Here is a 6005-nt window from a genome sequence, read left to right on the forward strand (position 1 = left end):
CATGTGTGCCGGCTTCGTGGTTGTGGCGGCGGAGGGCGGCCGGGGGGGGGGGGGGGGTGGCGGCGATCTCCTTCGTTTGCTCCTGCGATAGTACATCGAAGAGAGCTTTGGAGCGCGCCTGGAGCAGAGCCACCGATGTCCCTCGTCTGCTCCTGCGACAGTACGTCCAAGAGAGCTTCGGAGCGCCAGGAGGCCATGGTTGAAGTGGTGCCGACAGAAGGAAGGGACCGGAGGAGAATAAGTGTGGGTCTTTGGCTATGGCTGGGAGCTGGGGCTCAAGTTAATATAGCGGGCGAATGGCAATGAGCCGCGGCAGACGGATGGACAACTGGTGCCGGAGTAGGTTCATCGGGCGTGAATGCGGACGCTGCTTCAGTGACTTAACTGCAGATGCGTTTGGGTTACTGACATGTGGGCCCAACGGGCATCTGGCCTGCATGTCAGTGACATACCAATTGCACCTGCAGTTAAGTCCGGCGAATGCAGCATTGACATTCTGGAGAGACGGTGTCTGTTTCAGGCGGGAAGCGCGCGCTAGCGATGGAAGGGGTTTCGGTGTGCAGTGGCACTAAGATCGGTCGCTCACGATAGTACATACTTCATACCATACTACCATAGTACCCTCTCTAGCTTAGGCTATTTTATAGATTGTCGTTGTGATGGACGATATACATGAGCAAGGCGGTCCGAGTATGACCGTTGGTGTTGAGCCAGGTGAATACATGCTCGGCGTTCGCGTAGGCCTCCATCAAACGTCTAAACATTAATGTCAGGCACCGCCGGGGCGCGCATGTGATGGGCTCGCCGTTTGAGTTGCGCCATGAGCAGGACTTTGATTTAGAGGGTGACGTGCATGCATTAGCATGCTTTGACAGTGTGAGCGTGAGTGTCTGACGCGAAGTATTTCATTTTCATTTGGCTGACGAGGGTGCGTTGCAGCGACGAGTCCTTGGTTTGATTCCCCACATACGCATAATTTTGGTTTTTATAGTATTTCTTTCTCCATTGACAGGTAGGCCCGTGTAGATAGATAAAGAACACGAGTTGATGAGGCGCATGCGGACTGTTTGATTGGTCAACCAGACAAATATGGAGCTATACGCTGAGCCAGTGACCGTATAATCACCATATCTCGTATACAATGATCAAAGTGAGCTATCAAGACAAGTTCAATGACCGCCGATGCATTTTACTCGGTAATAAATGACCAGGATTGAAGGGGAATCCAAATTTGCTTCGTCTTCTGTCCTTGAGCTCTTGACAAACCAATGCACTATACGATTGTCCGGCCACTCCACCCCAGAGCTCTCACCAAGCGTCGTTCATGCCACTGCACCGCACACTAACCGGTAAGGCAGCGATGGCATCCCGTTGTGCCGAGTTCCTCATCGCCCACGACCACACATAAAATGGTAGGGAAGAGATGGCATCCTGCCGTGCCGAGTTCATCGCCGCTTGCGACCTCACAACTATGTGGGAGGAATTTGAAGATGCCAAGGCCGAATGGGCGGTAGAGAAAGAGGCGGCCAAAGCCGCACAAAGGGAGCGAAAAGTCAGAAAGCACTCAAGAAAAGAGAGGCCCGCCGCCGCAAGAAAGAAAAGGACGCACACGCTGCTGCGGAGAGGTTGGCGGAGATCCAAGCACGGTGAGGTGTCGCCGACAAAGCCGGGAAGGAGAACGATGGCGTCTGGCCAGCATGTGAGAAGTAGTAGTACTAGTAGTTAGTGTGTGTGTCTGTGTCTGAGTACGAGCATGTACCAATACTACTAGTTACTACTGTAGTTTTTAGAGCAAATTACTAGTACATTAGCCTAGACTAAATGGAAAAATTCCTATCCTAAGCATCAAATGGCATCTCTTTCTCTATAGGAATTGAGATGCATATCATCTCACTTCCTATGATTTTCATATTCCTATCCTATGAATGAAAGGAGGCCTCTGTTGGAGTAACTGTTGTAGCTAGTAGTACTGCTAGTACAGTAGTTTTCTTGAAGAAGCGGAATTCAACGAAGTCATGATGGTTCCTTCGTCCGAGAAACTTCAAAGTGGGAAGTGGGCCTGTGATTTGACGGCTCATTAGTCATTGTTACTGCAGCGCGATGACTTGGGTGACTCTCCCTTGGAGTTCTATGTAACACCACGGATGTAATTTACCTTAATTGTATTCCAACTCTTGCCATTTCCGGCACTAAGTTATTATATTTCCTCATTGTCGGGTTTTTTCCTCCGTGTGTTTTTGTCTTTGTCATGCATCTCATATCATGTCATCATGTGCATTGCATTTGCATACGTGTTCGTCTCATGCATCCGAGCATTTTCCCCGTTGTCCGTTTTGCATTCCGGCGCTCCTATGTCCTCCGGTGGTCCCTTTCTACCTCTTTTCGTGTGTGGGTGTTAAACGTTTTCGGATTGGACCGAGACTTGTCATGCGACCTTGGTTTCCTACCGGTAGACCGCCTGTCAAGTTTCGTGCCATTTGGACTTCGTTTGATACTCCAACGGTTAATCGAGGGACCGAAAAGGCCTCATGTGTGTTGCAGCCCAGCACCCCTCCAAACTAGCCCAAAACCCACCTAAACCTCCTCCATCATCTAGAGCATTTGATCACGATCGCATGGCCGCAAACCGCACCTCATTTGGAGCTTCCTAGCTCCCTCTACCTCTATAAATAGCCTCCCCTCCAAAAATCCCGGGTCTCCTCTCCCCCCAAACCCTAAATTCCCTCGCGCGCCGCCGGACATTGTCCGATCCGGCCGGACACACCGCCGCCACGCACTCCCGAAGCGCCATGTGTCCACCTCTGGGTCACCCACCGGCGGCGCAGGGCGCCGCCGCCTCGCCCGAGCGGATCCGCCACCCGCGCCGCTAGGGCGCCTCCCCGCTGCCCTTCCTCGCCGCCGCCTGCTTCCTTCGTCCCGACGCCGCGCCGCCGCCTGCCGGTGCAAGTCCGGCCGCCGGAGCCCGCCACCGCCAAGCTCCACCACGGGCGCCCTCACCGCGCCCTTCTCCGCCCGCCGCCGCCGCCGCCCACGCCACTAACCACCGGCCAGCCACCTCCTCTTCGGACGAACTCCGGTGCAACTCCGGCCATCCTTGGATCCGCCGCCGCTACAGTACCCGCTGATCGGATTTGGATCTGGATCATCTCACGGTTGACCTTTTCTTCCCGAAACCCTAGGTTTTTGCAATCTTTGACATGCCATAACTCTGTATCTGTAGCTCCGATTCGTGCATGTAGCATATCAAAATGTTCGTCTCGACGAGTACATCATTTCATCTCATTGAGTAATTTTCAATTTGAGCTCATCTTGATGCCCAAAATGTTGTTGGAAGGGGGCTATGTGATGATTATGTCAGATCTGTTTCAGCAAATGGCTTTTTGTCATTTTTGCCATGATTAATGAGTGCATGCTATGATCCTGAGCTCTACATGTGTTTTGTAGAATGCCATGCCATCTTTATAGGGGTGTATGCCATGTATTTGTGTGATCTTTTTGGTGACTAGCACAAGCATGCAAAGTAGCTTACTCAATGATGCTGATTTCAGGGACTTAGAATTTCAGTAAGTCCTTGTCCTGCTGTAATTTTTATGCCACATGTTCATGTTGTTTCCTAGTGATCCGTGCCTCTTTTGAGGATGATCAGTGAGGATGTTTTGTTAATATTGTGGTGATCTATCCATCCATGTCTTTGTTTGCATTTATGGAGCACCCTAGCTTGAGTCAATCGAGCTCTACTTTTGCTATAAAATGTTCCTGGCAGATTGTTAACATCTTTAGCAATTTTGCCGAGGTTGTTGCTATTGATCCGTGCATGCTATGTTGTTGTTCTTGCCATGTATAGCTTCTATGCCATGTCTTCGTGATGGATGTATGCTTAGTTTGTCATGCAATGCCTTGTACTGAGTGCATCGAGCTCGTAAACATGCCTACTCGTTAACTGTTTTGCCATGTTCCAGTTTTTCACCAAGTCTGAATCTGTTTATGTTTTTGCTATGTTCACATGCTTGCAATTGTATTTTCTGATCCCTTTTGGCTCATGGTCACTAAGGGACTTTTGTTATATGCTTTGAGTAGCTTCATGTCATGCCTTGCTTTTCCATGATATATTCCTGTAGCATGTAGTTTTCATGCTCTAAACATTGCTTTCTGATGATAAATTCCTGACTTGTTATTTCCACAAAGTCTCTAACCTGTAATCTTTTGCACTTTTGCCATGCTTGTTTGAACCTGTTAATAGATGAATTAGCCGTAGCTCAGTGTTCATCTTTTGTCAAGAATCATGAGTGGATCCCTTCCATGCATTTTATTGCTATGTTGGAGTGCTGTAGCATTTTGAGCTTGATGCATTTAAATGGTCACTTGCTGATTATCGCTGACCGGTGCCATATTTGTTTTGCTTGCCATTTACAAACCGTGCATCCGATTCCGGTGATCTTTATATCGATTTCGACCGAAATCAACTCACCTTTCCAGTGGCACTCTTGGTTTTCCAAGTTGAGGCCAGGTTCAATCATTCCTTTCCAAAACATGCATATGCATCACATATCGCATCCCGCATATCATACCATGTTTGCATCATGTTGCTTGAGCATTGCACGTGGTTGATTATGCTCCTTTTGCTTGTTGTTCTTGTTTGGGTAGAGCCGGAAGACGAGTTTGTGAATGAGGAGCCCATTGAGTTCACTTACGAGGATCAAGGCAACTCTGAGAACTTTGCAGGCAAGATGACCATACCCTCGAAATCACTTCTATCTTTGCTTGCTAGATGCTCGCTCTTTTGCTATCTTATGCTACGATACCTACCACTTGCTTATCATGCCTCCCAAATTGCCATGTCAAACCTCTAACCCACCTTGTCCTAGCAAACCGTTGTTTGGCTATGTTACCGCTTTGCTCAGCCCCTCTTATAACGTTGCTAGTTGCAGGTGAAGATTGGAGATCGTTCCTTGTTGGAACATGTTTATTGCTGGGATATCACCATATTATCTTGTTTATCTTAATGCACCTATATACTTGGTAAAGGGTGGAAGGCTCGGCCTTATGCCTGGTGTTTTGTTCCACTCTTGCCACCCTAGTTTCCGTCATATCGGTGTTATGTTCCCAGATTTTGCGTTCCTTACACGGCTGGGTTATAATGGGAACCCCTTGACAGTTTGCCTTGAATAAAACTCTTCCAGCATGGCCCAACATTGGTTTTACCATTCGCCACCTAGCCTTTTTCCCTTGGGTTTCGCGGACTCAAGGGTCATCTTTAACCTCCCGGGCCAGTGCTTCTCTAAGTGTTGGTCCAACTGAGCGATGTCCGGGGCTACCAGGGGCAACTCTGGGCTGGCCTACCTGATGTCTAGCTCATCTGAGTGTGCCCTGAGAACGAGATATGTGCAACTCCTATCGGGTTTTGTCGGCACATTCGGGTGGCTTTGCTGGTTTAGTTTTACCATTGTCGAGGATTTCTTGTAACAGGGATGCCGAGTCTGATCGGATTGTCTTGGGAGAAGGAATATCCTTTGTTGACCATGAGAGCTTGTGATGGGCTAAGTTGGGACTCCCCTGCAGGGATTTGAACTTTCGAAAGCCGTGCCCGCGGTTATGGGAAGATGAGAATTTTTTAATGTCCGGTTGTAGATAACCTGAAACTTAACTTAATTAAAATGCACCAACCGCGTGTGTAGCCGTGATGGTCTCTTCTGGCGGAGTCCGGGAAGTGGACACGGCGTTGGAGTAATGCTTGACGTAGGTTGTTCTAAGATCACTTCTTGATCATAGTTGTTCGTCCGTGCTTTGCCTTCTCTTCTCGCTCTCATTTGCATATGTTAGCCACCATATATGCTAGTCGCTTGCTGCAGCTCCACATCATACCTTTACCTTACCTATAAGCTTAAATAGTCTTGATCGCGAGGGTGTGAGATTGTTGAGTCCCCGTGACTCACAGATTACTTCCAAAACCAGATGCAGGGACCGATGATACCGCTCCAGATGATATGACTGAGCTCAAGTGGGAG

This window comes from Triticum aestivum, chromosome 4A, assembly GCF_018294505.1.
Source record: "Triticum aestivum cultivar Chinese Spring chromosome 4A, IWGSC CS RefSeq v2.1, whole genome shotgun sequence".
In the NCBI taxonomy this organism is placed as follows: Eukaryota; Viridiplantae; Streptophyta; class Magnoliopsida; order Poales; family Poaceae; genus Triticum; species Triticum aestivum.